This window comes from Psittacula echo (genome assembly GCF_963264785.1).
Source record: "Psittacula echo genome assembly, chromosome: 2".
In the NCBI taxonomy this organism is placed as follows: Eukaryota; Metazoa; Chordata; class Aves; order Psittaciformes; family Psittacidae; genus Psittacula; species Psittacula echo.
Window position 1 is genome coordinate 37253007 of NC_137737.1, and position 15910 is coordinate 37268916.

The window sequence follows — 15910 nt, forward strand, 5'->3', positions numbered from 1 at the left end:
CATCTCGTGGTCACTGCAACCAAAGCTGCCCTGGAGAGTTACATTTCCAACCAGCCCTTCCCTGTTGGTGAGCACAAGGTCAAGCATGGAACCTCTCCTTGTCGGCTCCTCTATTACTTGCAGAAGGAAGTTGTCTTCCACACAATCGAGGAACCTCCTGGATTGCTTGTGCCGGGCCGTACTTTCACTCCAACAGATGTCAGGGTGGTTGAAGTCTCCCATGAGAACAAGGGCCTGTGAGCGTGAGGCTGTTCCTATCTGCCTATAGAGCACTTCATCCACAGATTCCTCTTGATCAGGCGGTCTGTAACAGATCCCCACAGTAATGTCCCCCATCGCTGCTCTCCCTTAAACCTTGACCCACAAACTCTCTGTCGACTGTTCACCCATCCCTAGACAGAGTTCCATACTCTCCAGCCTATCCCTAACATAAATAGCAACTCCCCCTCTCTGCCTGCCAGGCCTGTCTTTTCTAAAGAGCCTGTAACCTTTCATTCCAGCACTCCAGTCATAGGAGCCATCCCACCATGTTTCTGTGATGCCTATTATACCATACCCCCATAGATGTGCACACATCTCTAATTCCTCTTGTTTGTTTCCCATGCTACGGGCGTTTGTATAGAGGCATCTGAGCCGAGCTCCAAATGAAGCCGGCTCATTGGCTGGAGCGGCTGGAATATCTCTGCATCGTCCAAGCATTTATTATAGGTGCTGGCAGCTGACTGGGTGTGTTGGGATGGAACGATGCCCCCCTCCCCCAATGTCGTGGTTTAAGCCCAAGCTGTAAATCAGAACCACGCAGTCTACTGCCCCCCCCCCACCTTTCTTCCCTCTGCTTCTGGAGGGACGGGGAGGAGAATCAAAAGAATGCAGCTCCCACGGGTTGAGATAAGAACAGTTTAATAACTAAGTTATAACACAAATCACCACTGCCGCCACCAACAATAACAACGACAAGAGAAATAACAAGGGAAGAGAATACGATACCGCCCGCCGGAAAAGACAGCCCAACCGACCAGGGGACGTGCCCTTCTGGGTAGCTCCCAGTTCCATCCCCTGGCATGACGTGCTGTGGTATGGAATACCTCCTTGGCCAGTCTGGGTCAGGTGTCCTGTCCCCGCTTCCTCCCGGCCCCTCCTCCTCCCTGGCAGAGCATGAGACTCACAAAGTCCTTGGTCAGTGTAAACATCGGTGTTATCAGTTTTTTGTTCCCAAGCCAAAAGTCAAAAACACAGTGCTGCAACAGCTACTAAGAAGGAAAAAAAAAAAAAAAAAAAAAAAAAAAAACTGACTGCCACTGCTGAACCCAGGACACCCAACACATCTAGTTTAAAGAAACCTTGACCAGCCTGGCAAGCCTCTTACCAAAACCACTCTTCCTCTTCTTTGTCAGATCAGCTCTACCATCCCCCAGTAGACCTGGCCTACTAACTTGGGTCCCGTATTCAAAACACCCAAACCCCTGACTATGGCACCATCCTTTTAACCATTTATTAACTTGGCCAATCCTCCTAGCTTTTTTGAGTTCTCCCCCTGTATCCTGGAGAATTGATGAAAAGACAATCTGAGCTCCAGAGCCTCTAACCACCTCTCCCAGGGCTCTGTAGTCCTTCTTTATGTTCTCCAGCCTACTGCTATCAACATCACTAGCACCCACATGGATCACCAGAAGTGGGTAATAGTCCATGGGTCCCACTAGAGCAGGCAGCCTCTCTGCAACATCCCTGATCCGTGCCCCAGGTAGGCAACACACCTCCCTCGAGACCAGGTCAGGCCGACAGATGGGTACCTCTGTCCCTTTCAAAGTAGAGTCCCCTACCACTATGACCCACCTTTTTTCTTGGCAGCACCAGTAGTGATCTTCTTTACCGGCTCACCAGCCAGTTGTTTCTGATGCAAGTGCCCTTCCTTCTTAGCCCCCTGCAGGACAGCAAAGCGGTTCTGGGTGGGGACAACAGCTTTAGGAGGAAGCCCCTTGTTTTTAATTGTCCTCTTCCTCTTTTTTTTTGTTGTTTTTTGTTGTTACTATTTACCAACGGCTTCAGCACTGCCATTTGACCTTGGTGTGCTCTCAGAGAAATGAAGAATGAACTCCCAATTGACTCTACACAAAGCAAAATTAGCCAGACTATGCTGACTCCCTACCGTTGGACCAGCTGCAGCTAAACTTACTTTGCTAGAAACCTGTTTCAGCTAGCAGTAGACTCATTAATTTGTCTGAATTATCATCTGGATAACAGCAATAGCAGAAACAAAAATGAGCCTGACTTTTATACAGTGAACGATCTTCACAAGGTTACAAGTTGGTTTTTAATAGCTATAAATCACTGTTACTTAACCATTGAGATTTTTGGTGATGTTACTTCTCTTGTTGCAAACTCTTAAACTAGTTCTCCCCAGCAAGCAGCAGGGACCATTTTGGAAGCTGAGGTATTTCTTAAAGGGGAGAAATATGAGGAAGGAGAGAACTTCCATCATAACACCCGTCTGCGCTTCTTTAGTGCCTGGTATCCAAAATTCCCATTACGCTGGCAAGGCTCTGCAGTGCACAATATATTCTGGCTGCTCTCCCTTTTGTCCTTGACATGCCTCTTATATGCTGTAGACCAGAGGGACTGATGAAGAGATAGCAACATCATTTTTATGCCAACTGCAGATTTCTCCATTCTAGGGCAATCCTTTGCTGCACATTAAAGGCTGCTTCAAGGTCCCTTTATGTTCCTGAGGTGTGTGGACCTCAGCACAGCTTGAATCTGGCCCTCAGAGAGCTCTGCATGATTTAAGTTCTGTGATTTGTGTAGCCTTTAAAAGATGCTGTTTTGCTAAAATCATGTGTGCAGTTTGAAAGTTCAGCCTGAATTTTGCTTTCATTTCCCTGTTTGGTCATGACTGTGTCCAAAGGCTAATTTAACAAATCTTATTTTGCTCTCTTTCTCTGACACCTAACTCCGGTTGTTTAACTCTGAAGCCCAGACCACAGTGATCAAACTAAGGGGAGAAAGAAGACAATGTTTCTGGATGTGGCACCTTGTATATTAAGTGATTAGGCAACAAACTACCTCTGAAACATATTAGGTGTTGTTGCTGCAACTGCTAAAGATGACTAACCCTTATTATTATGCAGTACTTTGGGGATCTGTTCTCTTAATTATAAATAGTCTGACACCTTAAATTTGTTAAGAAAGCATTCCATTTATCTCTTTATTTGCAGTAATTGATGATTCTCTCCTATCTCACTCATCTAATGTGCAGTCTGTATTACACCAAAGGAAAATATGAAAGGCTTTTATCTGTCAGAAAATGGAGTGTGTATCATTGCTGCACAATGTGATGAAAAGAGTGAGCATAATTTTAAAGTGGTAGAGGAAATTCTAGTATTTTCATATGTTTTCAGGTGTGTTGTGATTTCTCTGGTCTTAACAATTACTGTAGGCTATTGTGTCAGAAAAGTATTTGCTGGTTCCTAAACCAGACAGACAAATTCCACAGATCAAGAACTTTCAGGCTGAATGAGCTAAGCCTAAAATAATCCTTTTTACACAGCTTTTTTTCCTAGTGTGAGACACTTAACTTACTAGAGTGATGCATTTCTGGAAGAAGTCCTAAGAGATAGACTGGGCAAAATAGTGATGTAGAGATTATGAGGGGCTTGAATATACTGCAAGACTGCTAGAATGTAATAACAGACCTTGATATTGACATTGAGGGCTTGAATGTGTGAATAGTTGAAAGAAGGCATCACTAAAGTGTTTGCAGTAAAGGTAAAAGTGACTAGAAAACCGTAAAAGTGACTAGAAACCCATAAAAGGGTTAAAAACATAAAAGAAGGAAAGCATATTTCTCTGAAGACAAATATAAAATATGCTGTGTTTTCATAGCAAAATTTTCAATATCCCTACCTTCACTGTGCCTGTAATCATTGTAACCATTCTAGGTACCTTTCATTGCTGAGGTTGTTACGGTTGCCCCATAACAATTTTGAACTTTAGATCATTTAGATAGTGAAGTACTCAAACCCTGACATAAATCAGGTACTTTACCATCATCAGCACCTTCTCATGGACATGAACAGCTAAAGTTATAACCAGGCTACTTGGGCAGCTCCCATTTCAGGAAAAAAACTTAAGTCTTTTTGTGTTTTTAATGGAAAATAACACCTTATAAAATTGTGAATAAAATGCAAGCTTCACCCATAATGAGATCCTGAAAAAGTACCAGAAAACAGGAGACTTAGATACCATGTCTCTGCCACAACCAAGCCAGCTTGCTTCATTTTCTATGCCTTCATTTCTCCATTTTTAAGTAGAATTCTGTAAGAATGGTTAAAACGCTTATAAATAACCAAATATAGTGGCAGAAGGGGGATTGTCAGACCAGTTAACTGTGTTATTAGCATTTTATGTGTGGTTCTTGAAGAACTGATTGCCAGCTATCAGATCAGGTTTTGGTAAGATGTCCATATAGTGAATTCCTCTTATGTAGCACATACCCTGTTACAACAGCCTTGAAGACACTGCCATGCTCTGTTACTGAACAACCTTGAATGCCAGAAATACAAATAAAGATTTACATTTCATCACTTCTACAGTCTGCCACTAGAGGCTTTATTTACATAAAAAGTGGGCTAGCAAAAGAAATCCAGCTCCAAAGAGTAAAAAAAATGAAAGGACTTGTGATGGAGAGTTGTAAGAAAATGAAGCATTATGAAAGGTAAAGCTTAGTGACTAAAGTATTTATGAAAGATGAAGTTGGAAGATACAGCCAGGAACTCTCAAGAGACCCCTTTTTGAAAAGAAAACTGAGAAGTGTAAACCACCATGTTGCAGGGAATACATGCAGCTGTCTGCTTCCCAGTGCTCTAGAGCAGCTTAAAAAAAAGGAAGTTAATTGCGAAGCATAGTCTAGAATTGCTTTTGGGCATTTGGGGTGGGGGGCGGAGGTGTTGTGTTGTTGGTTCATGTTGGGGTATTTCTTTGGATGGGACAGGCTTCTAGGTCTATATAACTAAAGCCTTACCTTTACGTCTTTGGTTGAGGGACCTGGTTTTACTTCTTGCCTATAAGCTTTTCTGCTGTTTGACTGAGAAAAGCTGTATAATCTCTAATGTCAGTTTTCTAAAAATGAAAGATCAAGAGATAGCAAGGTGCATGAGCTCCTCTTTGCAGAAACTGCCAGCCACAATGAATATTAGTATCTTGAGGAAAATAGTATCCCACCTAACTGCAAGAGGTGGTAGGTTTGAAGTATGAAGGTTTGCATTGCCAGTCCTGAATTCCATAGAGACCCATCACCCTTCTGGAAAACATAAGGCTTTGAAAGAGAAATCTAAGCAAGTCTAGAAGTCTATCTGTCCTGTCTCTGACAATGGCCTACTAGTAATGGGCAATGTAAGAGCGCAGAAAGTTCCTGGGTTCCAGTGATCTGTAAATAAGGGGCTTCTGAGTCAGAATTGGTATCTTTGTTATTGATAGCTGTAGATGGATCTTTCTTTCATGAATTTGTCAAGTCTATTCTGTGTTACCATGGCTTGGAGCAGATACACAGTCTAAATAGCAGTGTGGAAAAAAATGTCTTCTGTTGATTGTTCTGAACATGTCATCTCTCGATTTTATTTGATTCTGCCATTTTCTTTAGATAACAAGATACAATGAGCAACTGCTCCTTTTCTACTTGCCCGTGTAATCTGTTGTGGATTCCTTTCACAGCTGCCTGATTAGTTTTATTGCTCATAAGGAAATGCTCCAAACCTTTGTCTTCTGTGAACTTTCTCTTGTACCACTACGTCCTGTTTGAGATGAAAATGATCAAGCCCATACCGCATTTTAAAATGTATTAAAATGTATTCACAACATGGATTAAAGGCATAAGAAATTTTTTTTCTGGTTTGTTTTCCATTTCTTTCCCTGTAATTTTTACAATATTCTTTTTTTTTTTTTTTTCCCCCCACTATTGGGAGCTGTCCTGACGTTTTAAAAGATTTATTATTATAACCAAAAGTTCTATTTCCTGAATGGAAACAGTTAAGAACCCATTGTCTTGGATTGTTTTTCCTCTTGTGCATCACTTCACATTTATTACAGAGAATTTAATCCATCATCCTATTGCCTGCTTGGTACCGTGACATTTTTCCCCAGTAATTTGCAATCAGCTTTCATATTTACTACCCTGACTAATTTGGTATCAACATTAGTCTCCTTGTTCTCTACCCTTTTTCATTTTTTATATACTCTAACAGACACAGCAAAGATACCCATGATCTATGGATTTCCTCCACTGTAAAGCCCAACCATTTATTCCTTTTCTTTGTTTCTTACCTGTTAACCTGCTGTTAATCTGTAAGAGGACTTACCTTTCTCCCACAGGCAGCTTAATTTCTTTAAGAGCTCATGATGCCAGCTGCCCCAGATTTTATCACAGAGTAGAGGATGATACTTATCTACTTTATAAATTGCTTTCACATCCACATATGATAAATGCTAGATATTAATATTTGCTAGACAATCTGTATTGCTTTGCCTTAGATAAAAGATATTGTGAGAGATGGAACTGAAGGAGCAGGAATATGAAGTTTGCAAGGTATCATGAGAAGAAAGCTGGCTGTTATACAAAAATCAGTCATACCCATCTCAGCCTGAAGCTTCTGGAGTTTCAGCAGAGTTATTGCTGGACTAATTTCTCTTTGTGTAAAATGGACTTCCAACTGTGTCTGTGTCAGGGTTAAATAAATGTAGGTCTCAGAGCTTATCAAAAAAGGTGCCAAAGAAAGATGAATATTTTCTAGGCTGTGAGTACAGGTCTTGACAGCTTTGTGTATTAAGTCCCCAGAATCTTCAGTGGTTCAGCCATCTGACTGTTCACTGAGAGGGTTGATGTGTTGATGTCTGCTGTTTTTTTATTTTGGAAGGAAAAGAAGGAAGTGACCCACTCACAGCCAGGAGACAGAACTATCAAAAAACAAAACAAAACAAACAAAGAAAAAAAAACCCACAACAGAAAAACCCACGAAAAAACTAAAAAAAAAAAAAAAAAAAAAAAGGAAAAAACCCAACCAAACATCCAAAAAAAGCCTACAATTTTTTGGCATGTAAAATTATCTCCATTTTATTCCCAATTAAATTTGAGCATTGCCTTCCCAGATTTTTCACACCTTGTTCTATTTTAATCATGGTCACAAAGTTTTTCCCAAAGTAAATTTTTAGCTATGTAACATGACACTGTAATAAAAATAAGAAGTAGGTCAAAATGTCACTATTAAAATTCTCACATAACCCCATAATTAAAGTTTTGTCTTAACCAAAGTTAGGATCCATACCAGCTGCTAGTAATGTCAGCTGGTATCATTCCAGTGATTTTAAGAGGAGACTCTTCAGGACCTTAATGATCTGAAATACATTTTATAATTTATCCCTGAAATATTGCATAAATGGCAGAGTTGGGATGGAGTAACAGAGTAAACAAAAGATCATCTGATTACAATAGCTGGCAAGACTGAAATCAAATGTGAGTAATAAGCGAGTAGCATGTAGTAGATTTGGGAAAATCAGATTTTGCAATTCTTTTAATTATCCTTTATTATATTATCTATACTCAGGGAGACTGTTTAAAATGTGAATTCTGTTTAGAAAATGTCTTTATGAAGAGAAGCAAAATATGAATTATGAATGATCAGAAGAGTTATTATACCTTGCTATTCGAATCTAAACCACTCAAATTACTGTTGCAGGTTTTGAAGCTCCTTGGGTTTGGTTCTTTTTGATGTTTCGCATAGCTAAGTGTAGGGACCCCGTATTGCTATCACGCTGGCAACCTGCAGTTCCCTCTCAAACGCTCCTGTCCTCTGCATTTGTTCCATGGTCTCAGCAAACAACAGGTATAAAACCCACTGGAATGGACCATTTATCAGGTTAAAAATTAAGCCTCTGAACAGTGTTTGAAGCACAGCTCAAAAGATCTTCAAAAGTAGAGTGGGTGGGGAAAAATATAATGTTCAAAGCTGTAAGATAACAGGGTCAATTTATGTGGTTCCTGGCTGCCATAATAAATCTCCATCTGAAGAGCATGAACACCGGAGTCAAGCACAGAGAGGTAGGCATTAATGTGCAAGTCCAGCTCTGACTTTGTTTGCATTCTTTTGCAATTTGGAAGGGGTTTGTCATTAACAGGTAATGTCAATCTTTGTAAATGCATAGAGATACTGTCATCTTTACTGCTCCTGTCTGCATGGTTGTCATTCACAATCACACTACAGGTCTCCACAGTTCTTTCTTTGGTCTAAGTTGTTGAGGGATAAAGTAGTGATCATAATAATAATTTATGCCTTTTTTTTTTTTATTCTACTTAGCAACTTGGATTAATTATAAATGAAAACGTTTACAGCTGTTTAAAATGACTCTTAAAGCTGAACCCATTTTGTCTGTTCCAAACACGGCTTTAAAAATACTTTTTTTCAGGTTGAATCCTGACAAACAGTATCTTAAAAAAAAAGATCTTTTAAGGTGGTTACATTTGTCTGAATACCACCCGGCTGCCCAGATTGGTTCATTATATGTGGAATGAGATGCAATTAAGCACTGTGAATTGAATGTTAAATTTAATAAAAAACTCTCAGTAAGTTAATGAAAAATCATTTTCACCAAGCAGAACAGAAGTCTGTAGATTGTAAATACATACATACCTTTTGCATAAACATGATCTCCAAAGAAAATCCTTTCTTCAGTTATTGAAAAAGATTGAAAACAGATAAACTGGTTAATAAAAATTAGGAAACTTTGTGAAATTACACTAATCTAAATAATAGATTTGTCCACTTCAGTATTTGATACATCTTTTATCATTAGAAACTTCTCTGTAAGAAACTAGTAAGCATGGAAAGCTGTTTCTATGGGTAAGTCACAGAAGAGACCTGAGATAAAAAGACCAGATCATTCCTTGGTTCTTCATATCTCTTCAATGAGAAAAAAAGAAACTAACATAACAGTTTTGCAAGTGGTTACAATTCTGAGACAGAAAATTGTGCATCCAGATTATCATAAAGCATGAGTCATAAAGATATTATTATGTGATTATGCAAATACACGTTAATGACAAAATTACAAACATCTATGGCGGTGAAATATGATTAATTATATGACTTGGCTCACTTGCTGAATGCAATGCCATTAGCTACTAAAAGTCCATAGATCTGTTTCTTTTTCTGATTCACTGACATTTTAATATTAAGGGAATTATAAATTATTGTAACAACAGATGATAATAGCAGATGGAATAAAATTAACTGAAGCCAAGATGATTTACACAGCTTTAAACTGAACAGTTTGTGTATTTATCCGGCTATAAATGTTTTGCTCCATGATCATGAGCTCTGTTTGGAAAGAAAGTTTCCAAAAAACAGTGACATATCTGGAAAAGACTACTTAAACATGTGTCTTACAATGGTAAGCAGTACTGAACCAAAAGGAATCAATTGAAGGTAATGCAGGGCTGCAAAGACACAGCTGTTCTGGCCCATTTGAGAAGTAAGGGAGGGGCATTGCTGTTTGGAAACTTTGAGAATATGATCTATCTTACTTGCCTTTAATGTCTAATACAGTAGTTACTACCAGAGACCCATATATCCTACCTGCCTCAAACACCCCTCTGAGGACAGATCAAGGGTTTTCAATTGGAGTTTATCTCTTCCTGTTGATTACAGAAGGAACCTTGATGTCTAGTTCAAAGGTGGTCATTTGTATAGAGGTGATTAACATTAGTAGAGATGAGTTCTACCTATGCATATGATGCAGGCCTAGACCTCAAGCTTGCAGGAGCATTGGGTAGGTATGATATCTTCTATTCAAGCAAAAAGGGGTAGCTTGTTCTCACTATAACATCTCATATAGTGGTTTGGGTATAGGTCTCAAGACATTACGTAGCTGTTTTGAAATAGTCTACATGTATTTCATGTCTTCCCTGAGCACTGGGACTAATGTAGCACAATTGCTACCCATGTAGAATAAGTGAGGCTTTCCACAGCCGCTTCCCAACTTCTTGAGCCCATGTCTGTATGAAATACTTCACCGTCATCTTCACAGAATCACAAAAATTGTTGAGCTTGGAAGGGACCTCTGGAGGTCGCCCAGTCTGGTCCTCCCAATCAGGCAGGGCCGTTTACAGCCAGTTGCCTAGGAACATATCCATAGAGCTTTTGAATATCTCCAAGGATGGACAGTCCATAACCTTCTTGGGCAACCTATGCCCTGTGCCCAGTATTCCTTCCCTTTCACAGTAAAAAAGTGTTTCCTGATGTTCACACAGAACCTCCTGTGTTTCTGTTTGTATCTATTGCCTCTGTTCCTGTCAGTGGGCACCACTGACAAAAACCTGGCTCCATCACCTTTGCACTGTCCCTTCAGGTATTTATATATATTAATAAGATCATCCTGAGCCTTCTCTTCAAGCTGAAAGGCCCAGCTTTCTCAGTCTTTCCTCATGGGAGAGATGTTCCAATCCCTTCATGATCTTCATGGCCCTCTCCAGTAAGTCCATGTCTTTCTTGTACTGAGGAGCCCAGAACTGGACATGGTACTCCACGTGTGGCGTCGCCAGTGCTAACTGGAATGAAAGGATCACCTTTCTTGAGCTGCTGGCAATACTTTAGCTAATGCAGCCCAGGATACCATTTGCCTTCTTTGCTACAAGGGCACATTGCTGGCTCATGGACAACCTAGCATCCACCAGGAACCCCAGGTCCTTTTGTGCCAAGCTGTTTTGCAGCTGGGTGACCCCCAGCATATATTGATGCCTGAGATTTTCTCTCCCTAGGTGCAGCATTTCACCTGTCAAGGTCCTTCTAGATGGAGGCACAATGCTCTGGCAAATCAGCCACTCCTCCCATACAGTCTCAATACTGTATTTTGCTTTTAACAAATACACAGCTCTTCTGTCTGACACAATTCTTCTGACTGATGAAGAGAACAAAGTATGTTGCTACTCGAACTATATTGCTATCCTTGAGCTCAGTCTTGCTTCATATAGACGAACAAAGTCTAATGAATTCTGCTAATCTACCTCTAGCCTTTACAATTGTAATGAAACAGCTGCTGCAGAGTGCAGTCTTTCAATACCCAATTTGGATATTGAAACCTCTTCCTCCTTCCCACTTCAAACAATCACTTCAGAAAGATGAATTTTAACTCTTACTTCTAACCATAAGTGAAGGTGTTATAGCAGAGAATCTGCAGTTTTTATGTTAGCAACTATTTATAAAATGCAGAAAAGTTCACTAGTCGGTCTAGCAAACTTCAGATGAAAGCAGATGGAGAAAAGGTTGCGATAACCTAATCGGTCTGTACTTTCTGGTTTTCACTTCAAATTTGATATCTCTTTATCTTTTCATAGATATAAAAAAGTATCGTAAGTAGCGTTCTAAGCACTAAGCTGGAGCTCCTCAAATACTAGTTACAGCTATGGATATTCCAAAGAGCACTAAACTTTAGATGTACTTTTACACCAACAATGAAAACATCTCAGCCCTGAAGTCTTTTGTTTAACTTGTTCAGAATACAGATAATTGAAGACATTTAAGAAAATACAGGTATTAAAAACTAAGTGGCTCCCTATGATCAAGTAGATTATTTTTAAAAACTAATGTCTTCTAAGAGAATACAGTGGTTAGAAAAGCTTGTGCAGTAGTGCTGGAAGTTATCCCCATTTCTTGTTTAGAAATAATGTATTTAAGAAAACTATCTTATAATTGTGTTCTTTCAACATTTACTGTTGGCCCTAACCTTCTTTAACTGAAATCATTGGTAAAAATCCAATAACTCTCATAAGAGACTAGTGTTAAAGAAATACTAAGTGCTTTTGAACATGTCAATTACCAGCATTTATCTTTCTTGGTGGCAACCTCTGGAGCTTTTCTCTGAGTCACTACTAATTAGAAGCTGGTATCACTCTGAATATTCAGGGAAGGTCTCCTCCACACTGCTGAAAACATAAAATTATTGTACATTATTGTACGTTGACACAATCCATTCTCACTAACACCATCAGTAACAGAGCTCTATGGCAATTACTGAACAACAACATATGTCCTTTTCTTTGTGACTTTCCCTTTGTGGCAGGAGACGTGACTTTTCACCAGCTTCTTCATTGTTTTGGAGGGATTGATAAATGCATGTTTTCCACTGAAACAGACACTGAGTCTCTTAGGGAAGTGTCCTCTTTGTGTCAGAATAATGGATGCATTTTCATAGAGAAGTGGTAGCTTGTTAAATATACTGACTACAACGATCAGAGGTTTTCACTTAGTGAAAGATGTCTATAAAGCACTTGTGGAGGCTCTGGGCTAATACTAGGGACTGCCCATCTCCATGGCTCAGATGCCAGCTGTTTTCCTTAACATCACACAGCAGATAAGCCTAGCCTCTGTGATTACTTAGGGACTGGGATCCAGGAAAACAACAGGGGGGATGCTTTTTGCATAGTTGTAATCTGTAGCTAAATCTTTTACAGCTATTGACTTGTACAGTGAGACATAAGAAAGCAGAGTAAATCAAGTTTCTATCTATTAACTAAAACCAGAGAAGTAACCTAAACACACTCCTAGTCATTATTACACAATAGCCATTGCTAACAGATTCACTGAGTAGTTTACTAATATATTTCCAGAACATGGTGACAGGTAAATACTTATAGAGAGTAACATCAGTGTTTGATAAACCTTAACAGTGTGTTGGTACTGTATCACACAAAATAATGGTTTCTCCCTCAAATGAATTTCAGAATAAAAGGAAGATAAGGAGCCTGGTTTTCTGCCAAGCCTCAGCGAGCCATCAAAAGCCTGCTGGATGCCAGCTAGTCTCAGATTGCAACTGCGGCCAGCGCACATGTTAAAGACCTGGCTATATATCTCTATCACAGTGGTGCGGATTCTTCTGGCTCACCTGGTCTAAGTCCCCATAGACCTATGAGACACATGAAGCCAGGGGTTTCTAGGACTCATCTTCCTGATGCCGGCTGAGCACTGCCATCTTAGGGTGGGCTCTGGCATGTGGAGATGTTGCGTGGGACCAAGATGCTGCCTGCAACACTAAGTCAGACCTACATACCTGAGCAGAGGCATGAAGCTCCTTCTGCCATCAGCCTGGCGCTGGGAGTGGGCAGGGATACACCTACCTCAAAAACCATTTTAAGCAATACCTCAGTCTCTTCCAGCTGCTCCTGTATGAACTATAGGAGTCAAAGAAGGAATGGAGCTATAGAAGAAGCTATAGAAGGAGCAGCCAGAGAATCTGCCAGTATTCGGTGCACAATCTAGCACACAGGTTTAAAATTTCTTTCTAGAAAACATAGCGCAGACTAGAAGCTCATATCATAGAAAACTACTAGGTCTGTTATGCCACTGAACTTGCAAACACCAGGTAAGAGTGGAAAAGTAACCCAGAACAGGTTAAAACTTTCATTTCTACCTGATTTTCTCAGAGAAGGGATGATCACTGCACTTCTCATGCCTGTCATCCTCTGACCCAGAAGAAATGGTTGACTTCACACAGCCTCGTCGTAAATCCCCTATTTGTCAAATGGAAGACTGAAGTGTTGTGTTCCGACACACAAGAATTTGAAAGCCAGATCTGCCAGTTGTTTTTATCTTCATCATAAAGTGTTTCCCAATTAATAAAACCAGAAAATATAAACTCTTAGGAAAAACCAAGCATTTATAACATGAACATGGAAGAGTAAATATATAAATGTGTATACATAAATACATAAATAAATATATATTTACATACAAGCTAAACGGAAGTCAACATTTCTCATGAAAACTCATCTGTCAGTTCAAGAAGTAAATGGAAGTTCAGCTCTCTTCTTGATTTGAAGCAAATGCTGTGAGCCAGGTTTGGCTCACATTTTCAAAATTTATAACACTGTGATGCTTGCCAAAAATCCTCAATTAGATCAGAGGAGCCGCAAAACTGTCAGATGCAATAGCAGAGTACAACGAAGGAATAAAATATTCTGGGGTTAATTGGGTAAGTTCATTCAGCCAGTTTTGCCAGGCTACTTTTATACAGTGATTTGCAGACTGATAATGAGGATAGGGTTTCTCTCCATAATAATAAAACTGATTCCTTAAATACATTTCATTTGCAAGACCACAGAAATTTTTTGTAACTAACATAAGCCAACAATAAACCCCCTTCCCTCAGCACATATAAATTCTGAACTTCTCATGAATGTAACTGCTTACACAGTAATGTGGGTATCTCACTTGTTTGAGAATTTCATGGCAAGTGTTGCTGGCTGACTGCTGCAGTGGGGCTGAGGCCCAGCAACATGCCTAGTTGTACAGACTGTTTGAGCTTTCACACATTCAGAAGGCTGCAGCACTTGGAGGGACAGAGTAAGAGAGGCTATGCTAAACTCAAAAACTAGGCTGAAAACAAAGTTTCATCTGATTCCCTCATTTATACAGTGAGCTCAAATAAAATATGGCATTCAGGATGTTTTACTCGACATAGCATATTAACACAAAATCATTTCTAAGAAACTAAGAAATAATATTCATAATAGCCTATATTTTTGTGCAAGTCTTTTGGGTATTAATCTTAGTCTTTTTCAGTTAATTGTCCACCTTGTAATAGATACTGTGCTAGCGGGACATGTCTAGAGTTGAGAGCAGGACATTTGATTCCCAAGGGTTTCGATGACAAGGAAGAATCAAATCACACAACTTTATGATGCAGGAGGCAAATGCCAATCTGCATATTATTTTACTGAGGTCCTTCCAAACCATGAGCTGAGTACCAAAAATACTGCACAGCTATTCTGCAAATAACTTGTTAAGACCCAGCAGAGCAGGTCAGGATGAATTCTGATAATGTGCTCTACCAAATCATCTCCCAGCCACAGGAGAATATTATTTCTTTGCAGAAGAATGAGCATTGAGATATTCTCTTTAGAAAGGAAAGAATAGAGAAGTCTTGCCATTTGATCTAATTTGTATTCCCTGACACAATAGAAACTCAAAAACAGTACTGGGAAGTTAAGTAATTTAAAATACACCTTATGCAGTTCACCTACTAATGTAGTTGTAAAAAAATTTAGAGCCAAAAAGTGTTTTGAACACCTCAGTGTGATTTCAGCAGTTATTCAGGAAGGTTTTATTCTGAAATCAAGTGCAATGATCTTTTTCCAGAGATCCAAACAGCACTTCATCATTCAAAATACTTTCCTGATAATTATCGATCAGCACAAATGACATTGAAGTCACATCCAGACTTGCTAAATTCTACAAGATGAAAGGCAAATTTGGAGATGTAGGGTTGTGAGTAGCTGCTTCAGTAGGAGTTAATGTGTAGCTGGAAATGAGCAGAGGGAATCATCCTTACCATATTTCTGTGTTCAAAAGAAGCTTTGGACTTACCTTAACACTATTGACAATACTGCAGCTGCACACCCCTTCAGAGTATCCTTTTCATTTTGTGGTGTGTCAGATGTCCCCATGCCCTCTTCTCTGGTGACACAATGGAGTACCTCGTGTAGCCATGGTAGAAGCAAAGTGTAGCCTTTTCTAACTACAGGCTCTTCCAGCAATGAGCTCCTCCTAGGAAATAGTTAATCAAGCTAAGCACAGCACTATCAGTGAAAATTGAAAGATTCAACAAAGTCAAACAAGTAACTCCTATATTACATACTAATGCTCATGAGCCTTGTGTTCTTATGAGCTGGAAAGGAGAAAAACTGCAAAGCGGTAGCCCCCCAGATAAAATGCAGAAGAACAAGGGCTGTCCTTTTGTGTGATGGGATGCACAAAGCACATTGCACACTTTGGCAAACCTTGATGCTCTGACCTGCTATTGTAGCCAAAATAGTCTTAACATAGGTAATTCCAGCTAATGTACTGCCAACTAACATCTTTTCCTTACTGAT